This window comes from Apis laboriosa, unplaced genomic scaffold, assembly GCF_014066325.1.
Source record: "Apis laboriosa isolate Shangri-la unplaced genomic scaffold, ASM1406632v1 scaffold1_cov151, whole genome shotgun sequence".
Classification (NCBI taxonomy): Eukaryota; Metazoa; Arthropoda; class Insecta; order Hymenoptera; family Apidae; genus Apis; species Apis laboriosa.
This window is the reverse complement of record NW_025222279.1, coordinates 536,283-555,364: the sequence shown is the minus strand read 5'-3', so window position 1 is coordinate 555,364 and position 19,082 is coordinate 536,283. Positions and strand designations below refer to the sequence as shown.

General features: G+C 41.0%; 1 protein-coding gene across 1 annotated transcript in view; it reads left to right on the top strand.

Moving 5' to 3' along the window:
- Positions 1–5,902: 5,902 nt before the first annotated feature.
- The window catches only part of LOC122712230 (receptor-type guanylate cyclase Gyc76C-like), a 70,352-nt gene continuing 57,172 nt past the window's right edge, over positions 5,903–19,082 (top strand). The window contains exons 1-2 of the mRNA XM_043931698.1: positions 5,903–6,353; positions 15,507–15,626. The gene's annotated coding sequence lies outside the window, so the exon portion shown is untranslated. The remainder of the gene's footprint in view (positions 6,354–15,506; positions 15,627–19,082) is intronic.

Genomic DNA, 19,082 nt, shown 5'->3' with positions numbered 1-19,082 from the left:
CATAAAATCGTATCGTCGCGAAAAATTTTGTTTCGATAACAATTCTAATTAAGAAACCGATATATCGTAAGCGTGATGCGAGCATATGTGTATAAGTTTATCATCCTTCTCTTCTAATAAAGAAATCAATTTAATAAAAGAGATTCGATCAGATTCGACTGGAGAAACCAAATTAAAGAGTACAGAGAATTTTCTCTGCAAAATATATCGAGAAAACGTAAAGATAATCCGAGATAATTTCGCGAGGTCTTTTCACGTTGTTGCATCGCACGAGCACGATACGTGACGGAATGGCGGTGATAACGCGCCAAGATCCATTAAAAAATTATTAGCATCGAAGAAATTAATTGTATTGCATTGATTGCACTCCTTCGTCTCGTCGTCGTGAAAAGTTGGAGAGAAATCGATGGAAGTCGATCGATCAAGAAGCGTAAACTCGCTAAACCAACGTTCATGCACATCCGGAATAACACTCGTAGAAATGAATAACCGATGCTCGTTCGCATCAGTGACGGTTTTACCGAGAGAGAAGGTTCGTAGGCGCGTTACGCGAAAGTCGTGGTGGCGCCGATGTTAGTCCGGTTGCAGCCTTTCAGGCACGTTTTTACTTGGCGCAGTTGCCACGGAAACGATTCACGAGGAGGAGATGAGAGATTTATCAGGATCGTGAAACGAGCAACGTTTCGACGAACGTGCGTTCGTTTTGCAACGCGAGTTGACAGATTGGCGTTAGAAAGTTGGCGCGTTCAAGGTGGGAAAAGGGGAGCCAGCAGTTTGAATATGCATACCGGTGACGTTCCATTCCCTTTTTAAATATCTAATGCTACTGTTACGTTTATTTATATATATATACGAGCAAACTGGTCGCGATCTGTCGTGCCTCCCGATCACGAAAACTATAACTAAACCCGTTAGTGGTTGGACGGCTAACTAAACTCTTCATTACTTTAATTTGCACGTCTCGTTACGTGCGTCTTCGTAACACGTGATCGGTACGGTGCGCCGCGGTTCAGACTCTGCTTAAGTGCGAAACGGTCGTGCAAACATCAGAATGACTTCTGAATTTATTGCGCAATTTACTATTCGGTGTCTTTCGCAAACTGTTGGATGCGAGAGCGAATGAACCAACGGAAAACGATTCTTTTTCTTTCTTTTTTTTTTTTTTTTTTCCTCTTCGACGGTTTTTCCCCCTTTGAAATCGACCAACGAAGACGCATCCTTCCAAGGAGCAACATAGCTTCGTCGATAATGGAACAATCGAAGCCAAAGCGAGGTAAAAATTTTCGAATGGGATTTTTTCGTTTTTCACGAAACGATTGGACGCAAGAATCGAACACCCTGTATAACGAGGCGACTCTTATATACGGAATGGGGTACCATCTTTATTTACGGTGAAGTGGTTGTCGGCCAACTTAGAGGAGCGGCCATCATTCAATCAAGCCGGACAATTTAAACAGCCTGATTCACGCAGCGAAATCATTTAATATTTGACGTCAAGCACGATTATCGTATAACGGTGCGTAATGGCCGATTGTTTATACAGGTTGCAAGCGGCGCCGTAATTTTCAAATGGTTGTATCTGCCTCCCTGAGAACGAGATGTTGTTGAACGGAGCGATGTTGCAAAATGATCCGTGATTAGCGGGCCACGAGTGACGAGTGCAATTACTCTTCGACCGTTCACCGTTAATGGCCAAACTTGGATCGAAAAAATAAAAAAGATTCACTCCTTTCCCACCCCCATCCATCTCCATTAAATTGGACGTTAAATTTCACAAATCTCACCCGCGTATACGACGCGAATTTTCAATCATTCTGTTTACCCTATATCCGAATATCTCTTTTAATATTTCGTTTTAATAATTCAGTTCGATATTAATCGCCTCGGCGACACGTTGCTCGGTATTATTTCGACTTCACGCTCGAACGCGGCCGTAGAGCGAACACTTTTATTAGCTCTCTCTCTCTCTCTCTCTTCTGCCAGCCGCGTGTCTATTTATAGTCTCGTGGAATTATCTTCATCCGCCGTAGAACAATACGTTCGGGGCGGATAAAAATTTCGATAGGAGAATGCTAATCTACGCGGTCTTCATCGTTGTCGTCGGTCTACGGAATGAAAAAGGAGCGGCTCGATTACCGGCAATTAGATCATCGTCGTTGCGCATAGACGAAGAGGGGAAGAGAGAGAAAGATTTGCGATATACAATAATTGTCTTTAAGAGTCGGTCTAAGAAAAGATTAGAATTATAAAACTACTTTTTAATTTCTTCAGTGTTCGATCAGTTTCGATTCAGATTTTATTAATCTTAAATAAAATTCGAAACGGTTTATCCTCTTCTTTCTCGATCGATCGGAAATCTGTCTCGCCGACGGAATCACGGGAATCTCTTCTTCGAAACGCATCGCACCTGCGCCACAAACGACCTGTTGTTGTTCGCGCATACGCGGTTACTTTACATAAGATATGCGCAAGCTTAGACGGAGCTGAAAATAAACTTGCCGCGATTCGACACGTTCGACACGTCTAACGCTCTCGTTGTCATTTAACCTGATTTCCATCGGCACGATTCGCGGGGCCTCGAAACGTCTCGCGTGCCTTTTATATAAATCTCTTTTCCCTACGATCGCCAAAGTTATTCGAGAGAAATCTAATCAGAGATCTTCAGATTTAAATCGCGTCGTTTCGTCCAATGGACCAATGGAAATATCGTAACAACGTTTCATCAGGGATATACACGTATACATACACATCGTGTATCTATTTAATGAACGCTCTCGTTATAACTTGCTCAACATTCTAAGAGATGTTGCTATACGTGTATAATTAAGAGAAAAAAATATGTATACATAGATAGATATTTCGTCCGTTCCTTTTTTTTTAATCGAATTAACCCCAATAAAGTATCGCGTTATAAAGCGAACAACGGAATCCAGGATCGACGAATACGGTGCAAATACGTAGCAGGCAGATTCCTACTTCGATAATGTACTCGTAATTAAGCGGCCATGTTTCCATACCGGCTGATACGCATCGTCGATCACCAGGCTATTTTCGATAAGCCTCCAAACAAGGTAAACGTTCAGGCTCGGGCTCAGGGTTTTTCTCGGCACGGATCGAAAGAAACGTCACGAGAGAGTGAAATTCCGGGGGAGAAAAGAGAAAAGAAAAAGAACGAGAAATTTCAGGAGGAAATTTCAACGATTCGAAGGTGGGAAGAATGAAAAATTTTGTCCGTAAAAGTTGTACACGCACACGCGCACAACTTTGTCCACGTTTAAGTCGTAATACGCGAGAAGAGGCGAGTGTTGACACTCACGGGGAAAAAGATAAGATAGTAACTGTTTTACCAGCCAATCGCTTCTGTGCGTCGCCGTCTACGTCACTGTTGCTAACTGTAGTTGTGTACACACGTTCGTACGCACAATCGATCGATATTTCTGTCTTTTTTCTTTTTTTTTTTTTTTTTTTCGAATAGATCGACCCTCGAATCGTGGTCAACGCGAAAACGAAAAGGGTGGATCGGTCGGCAACCGAGGAATCGAGGCGGAAATCGCGATCGGATCGCGGCCTTACCTAAGCCGAAATCTCGTTATCTCGAGGAAGGAATTTTATCGCGAGTGCAGAAAGTGACGCTGCAACATTGGAAAATTTATAGGAAGATAGCGGGAGGAAGAGAGGTACAAACGAACTCGGCCGAGAAATTAATTGAACGAGATAGGGGGGACCCTGTATTGCCCCGAGAAGCAAGCACCGGCCGTCTTTCGCGCGCGAGAATCTTTTACTTTGGCCGGCACAGTATGTGCTCCGACTTCGACTTACACGTTCGAGTTGTACGGAAATATTTTCCCTCGTTAATTAGATAAACACAATGTTCCGCGAGCCGGTAATTTTTTAATTACCGTGGATATAATTTACGAAGAAAAGATAGAGATTCGAGTTAACAATGTTCCATGTTTGAGGTTGAGGATTTTTTATTAATTCTGGAAGGAATTCGTTTTTATTTACAGAGGAGAGGGAATTAAATCGAGAGATGAGAAGGTGTCCATGTGAAATTCTTTATGCTTCAATTTCCCTATTTATCGGCCCGCCACTTTCTCTGGAACGTAACTCCTGTTATTATCGTATTCGTATTTGCGCGCACATCGGAGAGCACGTGTATTAATAGCGCGCACGCGTAATAAAGGTATTCGCATTCGTGTATTACGCCGTACGCTATTACATCCTACATTAACTATGAACAATTGTACATTAGCCGGTGTGCACTTGCTCAATGAAATTTCGCATGCCGATATGTAACGATAAACGAGAGAAAATTACCGACTGAAAAAGACGTTGACATTCTTTAGTCTGTAGGAGGAAAAAAAAAAAAAATATAAAAAAGGAGAGAGAAAGGAAAATTCGTATGAACGTATAAATGATTGCACATGTAAGAAAATATCGTACATAATTATATAGACGAGATATATATTGTATGCATTTCGCGTTGATAAAACACGTGGCTTTCACTAACAATCGCTGTTACTGTACTGTAACAAGAAACCAAAGTGTCGGTGGAAATAAGTAAATACTACTAGGCCTCTTAACTTTGTAAACAAGATTACATTCAGCAGCCTACAGATTTGCAAACAATTAGAGTGTAAACGACATGTTCGGAGCGTATTTCTCACAACCAGTTGCATACCGCAAAGTGAAATTTCACGGAATATTGCTGGCAATTTTGACGAAAGATTATTATTAGTCATAATTAGAAAAATGCTAATTTATCGATAACGTAATGTTCCGCTCGAACAAAAGAATTATTTTTGTAACAAGAACAGCATGTCGTAAAATTCTACCCCCCTATGATCTTTCGTTTATCACATTTATTTTATTCGTTATAAGTATTTTTACGACTAAAAGAAAAAGAAAGATTTGTAAATACATAAAAGTGCAGAATAGCAAGAATACGATAACCGCGTGGTCGCGATAAGAACAAACTTTTGGCTTTCTATAAATATCTTTAACTTGTCCTCGCTGCAGACTGATGACGAAATATTTTTCTGTATATTTCGTGTCGTCACCCAAAGCAGCCTATGATATAATTTATTTGACCCGGTATTTTATTTACGAACTGAATATCGTTGATGAAACATGGCGTTCGATTTTTACGCGCGGTATCAATCACGGTATTTATAATTTTTAATGGAAGATAAAGTTTATTTTATCCTCTATTGATATATAATTTTACAAAATCGTATTGTAAAATTATATTTCAAAATTTTTTTTAGTTAAAAAAAATAATATAAAATAAATGAAATATCAAATTTTATGATTTGCTTTCGACTAATCGTAATAAATTCAATAGCAATTGCAGCGCCTCCTATATGCGCATAACAATTCATATTTCGATAGGGTAAGAGACATCTATTTAAGCAGTAACATTTTTTCCCGCCATAACTAAAGAAATTTGATTATTCTAAAGTGCTGTTATAATGAAATCTATATCTAGCATAAAATTTTAAAACACGTTAAAATCCTTAGAATTTGCGTTTAATTTATGAACTGCAGTTGATCGACTTCCAAATTTGTATAAATTATAATAGCTAACTACTCACGTTAATCTGCATTCAATCAAGATATATGGCAGCCTTGATAGTTACTTGACATCAGACGCTTGAAGTACCATTGATTTCTGTTCGAAGGTTACGAAATTCCGGGACACGTATCGTGTATTTGTGCACTCACATTCACGCCGATTTCACGGTAATTTCCACGAGAAGAGCGAAAATTGTTCTCGACCTTTTCGAAGATTCCGTGTGTGGCCGATCTCGATCGAAGCGCCGCTTCGGTGGCGCCACCTTCACGCTATACGGCGACACTAGCCCCCGTTGGAATCATGTGTTCAGTATATTGCGGCCTCTGCTTGTGAACGGTCGTTTGTAAAAGTATGACGATTGGTTATCTCGGTGGCGCGTTCCGTCTTTGTAAAACGAATTCGTGATTCGTTTCCGATCGTGCGTCGCGCGTATTATTAATATAACGTGTGGTGATCAACGTTTCATTTCTCGTGGACAGTGTACTCGTTCCGTGGAAACAAGGGAAAAAGACGGAAAAAACTTGGCGGATAGAAGTGCGTCGTCTTCGCGCCAGTAAAGGCGTCCTTCCGCGTTCTCTCGTACATACACGAACCGTGGCCAATCGTGCGAGTGGAGTGATTTTATTTCCAACAAGCAGTGCCCGACGAAGAACGAAAATAGCTGTTAAGTGAAGTTCTTCTACTTTTCAATCGGTCAACGAGAGACCCGCAGGGATGACGAGGTAGCCCCCCATCCGAAGGATTAGATTACCATGCTGGACACGGCCACGAGTCGCAGGTAACAGAGAACCGTGTGCGCCCCGTGTGAAGACTTCCCACTTGCTTCTTCTTTCTCCTTTCCTCTTCTTTCTTTACTTTCTTCTCTTCTCTCTCGTTTCTCTTTTCTCTCTTTTCTTCTTCTTCGTGTCTCTCTCTCTCTTTCTCTCTCTCTCTCTCTCTCTCTTTCTCTCTCTCTCTCCCCTTTTTTCCCTTTCTCTCTTATACTAAGCGTCGTTGTCGATCGCTATACACGTTGCTTTCTCTCTCTTTCTCTTTCCACCACGAGAGAGAACCGGCGGGAATAGTGAGATACACATGAGCGAATAGGACGGTTTCTAGCAAACATTCGCTAGAGTAAACGATTGGATGAACGCCAGCTGCTCAAAGGATATTTGTAAAAAATTCAAATTCTTTGATAAAAATTTTCGTGTGTCTGTCACTCGATCTATACTAACGTGTGCAGCGCTATGGTGTCTGAATTAAAATTTTACATATTTATATGCATATATATACACATATTGCATCTATTTCTCATTTTAGTCGATTCTTTGTCGATAAGAAGGGCGCACGTGTTAAATTTCTTATTGGTATAGTAGATAAAGTGCAAGAATTTGACGATCCCGACGCGAATAAAGTGCATCACGACATTTAACGCGACAACGAATTTTTATATCGGTTGACACGCGCCTTGTGATGGAAATCTCAAATTTCTTTGTGCTGCCGGGCCCGCCATGTAATATTTTCGGAACGTGTATACATTCGTGTTGATGCTACGTCTTATTCTACGTCTTATACGTTCAGGAAATGAGGTAGCAAACATTCTATGACTACGTTAAACATTGTTAGTATTATTTTCATTTCGTCATATACGTGTACATGTATGTTTAGGATACATATATAACAGTGTGTAGCGGTAAAAACTTAAGAGGAAAAATATTTCAATATACACGCGTGCTCGGTTGGAAGGCGAGAAGAGTCCGGTGTAATATTTGCTCTCTGTAATCAGCGTATCGAAGCAACATATTTTCGTCGCTTGGCTCTGATACACGAATCTCTGACGTATAAAAGCAAACGAAGTCAAGCTGTGGCTGTGACGAGGCCACGGAATCCGAGAAATTATATTAGAGTGACAACGTCTGATGTATCGCGTCCCAGGGTCCACTGTATTCTAACCGTTAACAGTTTACTTAACGAGTAGATAAGACAGAACGTAAAGGAAAATTTCCATCGAGGCTTTCCTCGTTTCAACTTGTTCGTTTCTTCGCGTATATTTATAACGTATATTTATATTTCTACTTTCGAATTAAGTCTGGTCATTTTTGTATACCGCAAGTGTCATTGATTTGTTTATCGTTTGTTTCTCGTTGAAGAGAATTCCAGGAAAATTAATATTTTTTTTTTTGATTTTACACGTGGCGCGACAGTATGCGTCGCTACAACGAACTAAATAGCTGAGTCATCGTCGATACACTTTCGAGCGTCAAAAAATTTTGTTCGTTTGATTATCACTGTTTGTGTTCGTTTTTAGACGATTATGAAGAGTTAACAAAAATGTGTACGTTATACGAAATCAGAAGCGTCTCGAAGTGTATTGGTCTTGATAAATTTTTACAAATACGTATATTATCGATACCATAGAATATAAATTATAAAATAGATTGGCTGCCAGCTTTTTGTCGATTAGTTCAACGTTTTCTCACTAGGAGATGGATGTGGATAAAAACGAACGTTAGACATAGAAAATCAAATAGATTCGTGTTCGATTGATACGAAAATGAGAACGCGGTGTCGTGTTTTCTCGCGTTCGAGCAGCATCGTGGATGCTCGTAATTCGAGAAAATAAAATTCGCTTCGGAGCTACGGAGCAAAGGTTGCCACGATAAATATTGTCCAGGAGAGATGCTCGCTGTTGTCGGCGGTCAAACAATAGCTTTTCATCGTACGCTGTTCAAAAGCAACTCGGTGGAACGACCGTACTAGCAGAGACGTTTAATGAACTTAATTATTCCGAACGTCGATGCTTAACCTCTTTGTTGACCGCTATACCACTGTTAAACTGCAACATTGTTAGTACTTCCAAACAGGTGGCCCTGTCAGTTCAACGTCAACTTATTGCTGCACACGCATTTCCACATCAAACAAATTGGATTTTTTCTTAATATAATTATGTGGTTAGAAACGGAAACCTTGAAACAGATCAATATTTTCCTTATTAAGTGTCCCGATACCGTTACGCTTGATTAATGTCCGCGAATTTACATTTATATTTAAATAATCATTTTTACACAATTAAATAATCATTTTTACACAACAAAATTGAAAAAAGAACAAATTAGAGAATAGAAAGAAAAATAGGACATGTATTATTGGAGATCAGAGACTGGAATACATTCAAAAGAAAAACAATTGTGCTTAAGTAGGATTAAAACAGAGGGACACCTGTAAAAAGACTATTTACAACTTTATTAAAGCAGCTTAGCCTCGATTGTTTTGTTTGTCAATGTCCATCGTACAATACGAAATAATGATTTAGTTCACACGAAAACGTGAAATAACATCTGGCTCGTAACGCGAGTATGTACAAGTCGTCGCTATGTGCGTATAGTACGCCCTGCATATTTCCTCGATATTTTATAATGGGTCTTCCGATAAAAGTGCCACTTGTTAGACCGCGACTGTTTTGCATAATTTCAGCTCAGGATACACGCGTGTAAATTGCGCGCACCGGCAATAAATCTCGTTGGAAACCACTACATTTCTGTCGCTTTCTTTCTTGTTCTCGCTCTCTCTCTTTTTCTCTCTCTTGATAGACGAGATAGTAAAACGATTGCAGATGCATGATCTCTAATATATCTAATTGTAATTAATGCGGACAATTTAATATCCTTATTTATTTATGGAATAGTCAATTTCATCGTATTATTTTATAAACTTGTATCTGTGTTGTATCAGATTTACATTTGAAAAATTTTGATTAAAAACTTATATACGGTAAAATAAGATCGAATTTTCTTAAAATCAAGATCGGTTAATGCGGAAAATTAAGATAGATTATTCGTATCTCGCTGAAAACGCAAAGGAATTAATCCTATATCTCTCGCTCGTCTGAAATCTTGTTTTACGTGACTCGAGTCCGCGCGCACGCGCTCACGGACATGATTCGAGCGTGGAAAAAAACGTGCTTTCTAATTAATCAGTTAAGCTAAGTATTCGCCGTGCTTAATGGCCGTAATTAGCCCTACATGCTTGGCGCTAGCACTGAAATTGCGCGATTGACCTGTGCCAGCCTGTTCAGGGGAAATTAATAAAACGTAGGATGACCTAAGCAATCATGATTGCACGGTTTTTGCGAATCTTTCGAAGTAGCGAGTTTATTGCGGGCATACGAACATTTTTCTCATAACCTTTGTCCGATCCGATGGATAAGATTGATGTTCTTTCGAAGTGTAATCGGTTACTCGATTTATCGCCCAATTATCACATTTATGACACGAAGCGTACGAACTCGAATACCATATCGATGACAAAAATCGTCCATGCACCGAGCGCCTCGTGATAACAATATTTTATCGTTATCAAACTCGAACTCGTAACGAGTTATGCAACGGTATAGTCACTTAATATTCGCATGTTTCGTTTATACTGATTGTGTGTAACGTAGGTACGTAAACCGTGAACGAAATTCACGACGTAATTTCGTAAGATCGCGACGCTTTGTTTTCCTTATACAATGGACTGGGAAAAATCGCATATCGAATCCGAAGAAAAATTTGTTTCAACGAGATTTATGCAAAATATATGTAGGATATCGTAGAAACGAAAGAAAAATTCCATTGGTTTAGCAATTTTGTCCGAGTGAAAATTCCTTCGATGCTCGTGTTCCCTCTAATTAAGTCGTCATGCAAAATAGCCGACAAAATACCGGGATATTGTTGGAAACGTAACGCTAAAATTTCATGGGGGCTGCTGTGGTTAATAAATATCTTCGGTTCCGCGAGCACGGTTACTTTTCAATGTTATAACGACGCGCGGTCTCTTTAATTTTCAGTTCAGCGGCTTGCGTGATCCGGGGAATATCAAAAGCGCTGCTGTGTACGGCAAGGGTGGTTGAGTAATGACTAACGAGTAATGCGCCGACATAAGTAAGCATTAAGTAACGAGTGCCACTCACACGTGCACGTGCGCCAGGCACACACTGGCGAGAACGGTGTACGGGCCGCAGTGTGTACACGAGAGATTACGAGCACGGTTGTCTCGGTTGATCATGATGTTCCTTTCATTCAGGCTCCGATTAACGATCTGCAGATGTATTTAACGAGTCTAAAAGCGGTACTGTGGTTTACCGACCTGCTCTCGACTGCTTCGATCTCTCGAGTGTTCCTTTTCGCCGATCGAACGAACGTAGTTTTTCAGAAGGTTGATAAAAATGCGAGATTCGCGATTTATCGTGAATTTTAATCGTTTACTTAATTCGTGGATTACTTGGGATAAAATCAGAAATTAAAACTAAAACAGAAATAATAGGATTAAAAATTAAATGTTATGATTTTTCCATAAATTTGATAACATTTGCCGTTCAAATACGTACGAACGAAAGATATTATTGGGATATTATTTGGATAAGAAAACTTCTCAGGGTAGATACATGTTGAGTTTAGAGGGGAAGAACCGGAGAAGAGAGACAAAAGCAAAGTGAAAAGATCGGTGGTATCGGCGGCGATCGCCTCGCTAGCCTGGAAATCCAGTTACTTCAGCAGGGGCCTCGAGACAATGCGCAGAGAACAACCCGTGCAATGCCGCCTCGGGAGAGCTGGTTGGGTGAGCGCGACGAAAATAACTCCGGCAGGAGAATATTACGGCACTTTGCAATGAGGAGAGACCAATGGAAAGAGAAGAGCGATCGTGCAATGTACGATTGAGAAAGACAAAGAAGCAAGTTAGCTCGACGAGAAGGAAGAGGAGAGAGAGAAAGAAACAGAGACATATGATCGGAGAAAAAGAAGAGAAAGAAAGAGGGAAATGATAGAAGGGGAGAGGGAGTAGTGGAGACAGAGAGCGGAGAATCGCATACGTGTATGTGTATATGTGTGTAGTTCATACACGATAAGGAAAGACGAGGAAGAATGACGAGAGTGAGAGAGGAGAGAAGATAGATCGTCGCACGAATCGACTCATGGCGAACCATTCGAAACGAGCGACCGACGGTCGTCTTCTTTTGGTCCGTGACGCGATTGGCCGATCGGCCAATGACTGGTTCTCTCAGTACTGGGCAATGTGCACTGCGTGCAGCAGCAGCAACAGCACCATCAGCCGTCCCTCCTCACCGTTCAAGTGCGCTCGCGACTCGTGTACAGTGCACTTCATTGACGGCCGCAAAACTGGTCCACCGCGAGCCACATAAAACTCCGTTAGAACCAGTTCCATGCGAAACGGGCTTAACCCCGTGTCCATACTTCCCTTGCCATCGGGGCTTTTCCTATCAATCTTGGACAAACCTGCGAAAGAAATTTTGACAATTCGTTATTTTGAATCTTTTCTATCTTTTCGACTTCCAAAAATGAATAAGGCCATTAAAACATTGAATAATTCGTTAAAATCTAGTAATAATAATTCAAATAATAAGTAATCGAATACATTGAAATAAAATATAACCTAAAAAAAGAGAAAGATCAAATCACTTTTAGAATTGAATTACCGCACGATATAAAAAGTAAAATATAAAAAGATACCATGATAGATAATCCGTGATGATTGGCTACGCACGTTGAACATACTTTTCTTTCCTTTCACGTATATACCATTTAACTTGCACGAATACCGGGAAATCCAGATGCTGCCAGCATGTCTGCCAGTGCGATCGGCGGAATCCGAACGTTCACGGAACTAACCGAACGATTCCGATTCCTCGAGTTTGCTGGACGCGCGCGGGCAGTGTGCGCGCGAGGCCAGTCCCATAAAACCGTAAACGTCGATTACGCAATGATGTAATATAATAATGGATATTGTCCCGGCAATGGAGATTCCGACAGATAGAGTTTCTTATTACTTCGGTGAAACACGGTTACAATTGATACTCGACCAGAAACGTGTGTCAGTCTCCATATTCTTTGATTTCTATGATCTTTTTCTGCACTTGCGCAGGAGCATGCGCATACATCTATTTTTGAGACATGCCTTGGAACCAGTTTACTTTTTACTCGGATAATGAAATGCTGATGATTACGGTGTTTGGTAACATAATTGGGCAACAAAAGTGAGCGTACTAAAAATGGAAATTAATGTTACAAGGTAGTACGATAATGCGGCAATTAACTAAGGTAATAATAGCGTGTATTTTTATTGCGCATTATGCAACGTACGCTTCTAGTTAATTCTAACTGCCGAGACATCCTAACAGTCCTGAATATTGTCTATCGTTCCAAAGGTGAAATGTCTCATACTTCAAAGTGCATTAACATACGCAATCTTAACAATTTGTATTTAATATCAGAAGAATGTGCCAACAAAAGTTACGAATTCAAATTTGCACTTTCATCGGTGACACTTGTCGATCAATCGAACAAATTCTAATCTCTTTCCGGAACACAAAGTTTACAACATTTATAGATTATTTAAGAGGTAAGAACGTAATCAATACGAGAAGGGACTTGCGGTTTGTTCAGATCTCATAAAGATATGCTTATTCATCCTAATGGTAGGTTGTCGACGTGGACACGCCTCTATCAAAGTCGTCGGTATCTACAAAGAGGTTCTTCGAGATTTTCTTTCCGTTCCCATCATTCTGCGTCTGACGAGCAATTCTACCCTCCCCTCTGTCTCTTCCTCCCTTGTCCCATTCTGCGTTCGTGAAACGAAGAAGAGAGGCTACCAATAACGGCAGAACACCTCTAATATTTCACGGAAGCCAACTACGCAATTTGTTTGTGATATTATCGCATGTACAATATCAAAGAAACTGATTTTAACCGATACATTTCTTGTTACATCTGGATCCCGCGTTAAAAAAGACATCTCTTAAACACCTTCCAAAGAAGAGGAATAAAATGGACGACAGGAATGCCAGATGGAAAGCAAAAGGAAAAGGGAAAGGGTGGACGATAAAGTCGGTAGGAGATCATGAACGAGAAGGAAATAGCAGAAGAAAGGAAGGAGAGGAAAAAAGGAGAAAAATATAACGGAGAAAAAAAAAGGAAAAGAGACGAAGAAGAAAAGTGGCGAACCGGCTGCCCGCAACGAACTTGAAGTAAACCAAACCTACCGGTCCTACTGCTCGCGCTACCACTACCACTTACCGAACTATTACCTACAGCAGGTCTATATCTGGACTCTGCCTCGTCTTTCTTATTCGATGCACCGCATCGTGTGCCAGAAATCACCTACGTTCTATACCTTTCCCATGTAGGTGTTTCCTCCTCGTCGCGACTTGATATTCGATTTCTTTCGGGATCAAAGAGCTCGGGGGGGAGGGTTGGGAGACCCTTCTCGTCGACTCTTCTTTGAAACGCTTCTTTGAAGCACGCGTTCCAATTTTTGTATTTCGTGAATATTGGGAACATCCAGAATAGCATATTTAAGAAAAGAACGTGCTTGAACGCGTTCGTAGGTAGAGATTCGAAAAGAATACTTTCCATCTACAGAACAAAGGAGAAAAAGCGTACCTTGATTTATTATTTCTAAATAACACTCGGACCCGGCCCGTCCAGGTTTTTCTTTCTTTTTACCGTTCCTTAGCTATAATTAGAAGGTTAAATCGACTCTATCCATGTTATTTACTTTAATCTACCTCTATTTCCTATTTTTCATACGAGACGAAGTACATATGAATTATCACGTATCGCGACACGATACCCGTTCCACGAATCCGAGATAAATCCTCCGTTTGATCCACGTGTAGATCGAAGATCCATTCGAATGCAACTTTTTCTCATGGCCGCGTGGAGCGACGCAGCTGCCCGCCGTTGCCGCTGTAATTAATACACGATCCTCGTTCGCGGTGTTGCATAAAGTGTGCGTGAGAGCGAGAGAAAGAGGGAGTGGGAGGAAAAGGGAGAGGCGGATGAAAAATGGGATAATGGGATAAAACCGATGAGATGCGGGATCGACTTTGGCCGCGTTTGCGTGAATCAATCGATTAAAATCGTCCGCGTGCCAACAGGTGACATAATCCGGCACGCATGGGTCGGCCGATTAGAAATCCGTGAGTGTTGCTTTAATTGACGTGATTACATTTACGAGCAACTCGTCAACATGACCGTTCTTAAATGAACGTGACACGTGCCAGGCAGGTGTGTGTGTGTGTGTGTTTCCATCTAGAACGCGCAAGCAAGAATTGCGCGTTCCACACGTTCGAAGCAATCGAACAGTTCCGGAACGTAGATCGGCTACGTGCTTTTTGCGCTTTGTTGATCGACAATTCGTGGAATGGTTAGAGGAATTTGTAGGCCGAAGTTATGGATGAATAGCTAATGCTCTTACTCGGGTCCGAGCGATATTGCTTCTTATAACTGTATTAGAGATAAGTACGTGACCAGGAATTCGATCGGAATTCGCTTTTTTCCAGATACCTATTCGAGAGATCCATTTGTTTATCGCGTATATGTGTATTTCCATACGCGAGCTCTCGAGAATCCAAGGAATTGGATTCAAGAAAAGTATTATATTTTTAACAAATAGTGTGTTGGAGAATGGTAGAGATAATTAAGAATGGTATTCGATCGATAATTAAGAAATTACCATATCGGTTGTACCCGCTGTAAACTTCGTTGCGTGTTCCGCTTACTTGAGTAGCACGGTTCTTATGACAGTCTGTGACGAGTTTCTTGATCGTACACTCGATCCTCCTTCCGTGGATTATTCAGTACACGCAACGTAATTATTCAATTTCCTCGTTTTGTAACATAGTTAAATATATTTCTCTCTTAGCGTAACTTCGCTTCGCGTGAGTCGTTCGCTTTCAAAAAATATATTATTTATTCATTTTAAAAAGGAAAGAAAATTTGTCGTCGGATTTAGATTTAAATTTAAATCAAAAAAAAAAAAAAAAAGAAATCTACTTGAAAATTCGCATCGATTCTTTCTTCTTTCTTCGTTCAATTATTTCACAAAAANAAAAAAAAAAAAAAAAAAAAAAAAAAAGGAATAAAGAATAATGTAACGCTTAATATTTTTCCAGGTGGCTGTCAGAAGTTCAGGCTGAAAGTGCGAACAGTACTGATTGGCAGCAGCATGCTCGCAATATAGCGTTCAAGCATCAACGATCTTCTCCCTAAAGTCACTCTGCCATGTTGCTTAGGTAAGATCAATTATATAAGATTATATCATCTTTCGAAACTCTCGAGTTTTTTTTCTAGTATCATGCGACTTTCTCGTGTTTAAACCGTGTAAACACTCGTGAAAACTTCATATTTGCAAATATCTTGGAAATACAAATAAGTAATCTTGTTGAGCTTCGGCAGGAAGTGTTTGGCTTAACCCGTCGTAAGTTTAACCCTTAAGCGACGAATATATTGTAGAGATATCGCATCGCTTAAAATATTCCTCGCGCAATTATATAGCTATTCGCGATAAAATTTTTACCGAAAAATTCGTTATCGCGACGATAATTCCTGTACAATCGTAGCGTGTACAAAGGGTTGAAAACGGTTTTCCAATCAATCTGTGTAAACAACCTCGATTGAAACACAGAATGAAAACTCGTACTTCGTCGTTATCGTGGCAACACGATAGACGTACGGTCTTCTCTCTCTCTCTCTCTCTCTCTCTCTCTCTCTCTCTGTCTCTTTCTCTCTCTCTCTCTCTCTCTCTCTCTCTTTGTCTCTCTCTGTCTCTCTCTCTCTCTCTCTGTCTCTCTCTCTCTTCGTCCTCGGTCTATCTAAAACGTGTCGATGACAACGACGAGGATGAGGACGAAGAATGGTGTTAGCCGTTTGAATCGTTGCAATTATAGAGAGGCGCGCGATTCAATATCGCGGCGAGGAACGACACTGCGGCAGATATTCTAAATGCGTGTTATCGTTTGTTGGCGTACTATTTTAACGTGTTATCTCGGTCCACGTCCGCCATGGAACCGCAAACACGCCCGTTCGCTCTCTCCGCGTGCTCGCTTCGAGACGAGCGCACTTCAACGCTCGGTAACTCGCGCGATCGTTATATATGTATTGGTGCGTGCAACAAGCGAGCGCAACAGACGCGGATCCCTGGCGCGGAGAACGAACGAGGCTGATACTCGGATGCAAACAGGGGTGGAGGCATGCGACGGAAGCCGCATGTTATTGCAGTTAATCGCCGCGAATTTTGTTTATCTTGCAGTTAAAAACCGTTCCTTCTTCTTCCTCTCTCCCTAGAATCGTTGTAGGAGAAAGTAAAATTTGGATGCTCGAAGAGGGATTTGTTGGTTGGGGTGGGGGAAGTACGATAATGATAACTTGCGAATTCATTCGAGAATAAAATTCTCGAGAGTTGCTCTCGATCTCGTGTGAATATATATATATATATCGTATCGAAAGAATCTCAGTTAAAAAATACAGGTCTCGAGAGCAATTAATATTAATTATTAATTAATAATAATATGAAAGGATCCAGGTGTTATTGGCAATAACGTGTATATATTTGTGTCGCTCGTGTTACAAATCGTTATAATTCGATAAAATTCCTTTCTCCCTTTCTCTCTTTTCTCCCCTCCCCAATCCACGCGTTTACCGAGGCGTAATTACAAGCTGACGTTCCTATAAATTCGTATCCTCCTCGTGGTATCGGTTACGATTCCACAGGGTTAACGCCTTCTCCGTGGCTGCAATTATGCGCCTGGAAACCTACTAATCTTCTAACATGCTCGTAGCATCCGTGAAACGGAACTATCTAATCTTCGAGCGGGACGGTTCGAGGCGAAAGAGAGAATTTATCGCGCCTCGGCCCCAGCGGCGGGGATAGAAACCGGGAAGAAAACGAATCGATCCGCTCGATAATATAATATCGCGTTCAATAAACCTTCTTCCCTCTTTGGACGAACCTGTAGAATCCAAAGCGGGCGGTGACGGCGGGTGATTCAACCGCTTCTTCTTTTCACCATCAATGGCACCGCATTGTTCCACGCTTCCGTGTAATGCACGCACACGCGTGCGAGCGTTGGAGCGCGCGCGACGCCCGCAACTGCGCGCGACAGAATTCTGCAGAAGTAGCTGTCGTATGTTTTCCCCGCGTACAATGTTCGTGACTGGTTTTATCGCCGGCGGTGCCCTTCGTCGCAACGAGCCTACCACACGAGCCTCGTTGGCGGCGGTGATTGCGCGAAAACACGCGTTTCGCGATTTATTTCGCGCTTTTCGACTGTTCACCGATGGGTCGATGGAAATCGAGGTGTATTTCGATCGATTGATCGGAACAGTTCGATCACCTTTCGATCACCTCTCGTTCGTCTTCGATCACGGCCACGATTGCGTTTCGTTATTTATTTATAACATGTTCGCATTGATCGCAGGAATCGAGGTGTGCCTCGATTGATCGGCAGTGTTCGATCATCCTTTGGATCCTCTTTTCTTGTCGTAACTTTTCTATGTAATAACGTAATTGCAATTGCGTTTTACGATTTTCGATCGATCGCAGAAAAGCCAAGTCTTCAGGCTGCTCAACGCGTCGATCGTAGAAATCGAGAATATTTGGAAGAGTTCGATCACCTTAGAAGTTCGTTTGACCGTAACCTTTCGTCTAGAATGGCGTAATTGGCGTAGTCACGAATGCGTTTCGCGATTGCCGTAACGACATAACGAGTCTAACATTCGACTTTTTTTTTTTTTTTTTTATCACGTTCCCGGCCACGTGAGTTTCGCCGGTGATATTTATCGTAAGAAAAACTTGAAAGGGGGGAAAAGAAAAAAAAAAATGATAATAGTCTTACGAAGCTCGAGCACCAATGTTGATAATATGATTATTCTAAACAGTCGAGTGTTGTAATCGTAATCGTTCTGCAATTTCGTTGTAGTCTCTTGTAGAAAGCGGATTGAGCTGCAACCAGCATTTGTGCAACAGTAGCGCTTTGGACAATTTGAAATTCCGCGTACAACGTTTACACGTTCGACCGATTTACAAGAGAAAATAATTTTAAATGGAAAAATCTACATCTATCCTTTACACCTCTATTAAAAGTCTTTAATAAACAAATAGAAATAGAATCGTTTCATCGATACACGAATCAATTAATCAAGAATTATTTGAATTAAAAAATAAACATCCCCCTATCTACGTACGCTCATCACCGTTAAATCCGGCGTGGAAACTGCGAAATAATGTGTTTGCTCGGTAGTTCGGTAGTAATAACATTGCGGTCTATGACTGGAAAGAGGGAAATAGTGTCTCGCCGTGTTATAAAGTTACACAGGCCGATCGCGGTAACGCGATACACTGCATCGGTACGAGGAACAGTAGTTAGAGATCTTGCTTAAGAGGAGGGGAGCGGGTGGCTCGAGGAAAAGGGGGAAAAAAATAATGCGGCAGCGGTGAAAACGGCATTGGATCGGCCACCATACGTCACCGTGTACGCTTCGCCGTCGATGATAAAATTGTATCTATGAGCCCCCGCTATCGTTTTTCTCTGTTGACCGCTGTCAAAACCACCGATCATCGTAAAATCTCGTTCTTTGTGTCGTTCCTTCTTGTATACTTTTCTTTCGTTTTTTTTCTTTTTTTTTTTCCTTTTTTTTTCTTTCTTTTTTTTTTTTTTTTTTTTTTTTTTTTTTTTTTTTTTTTTTTTTCT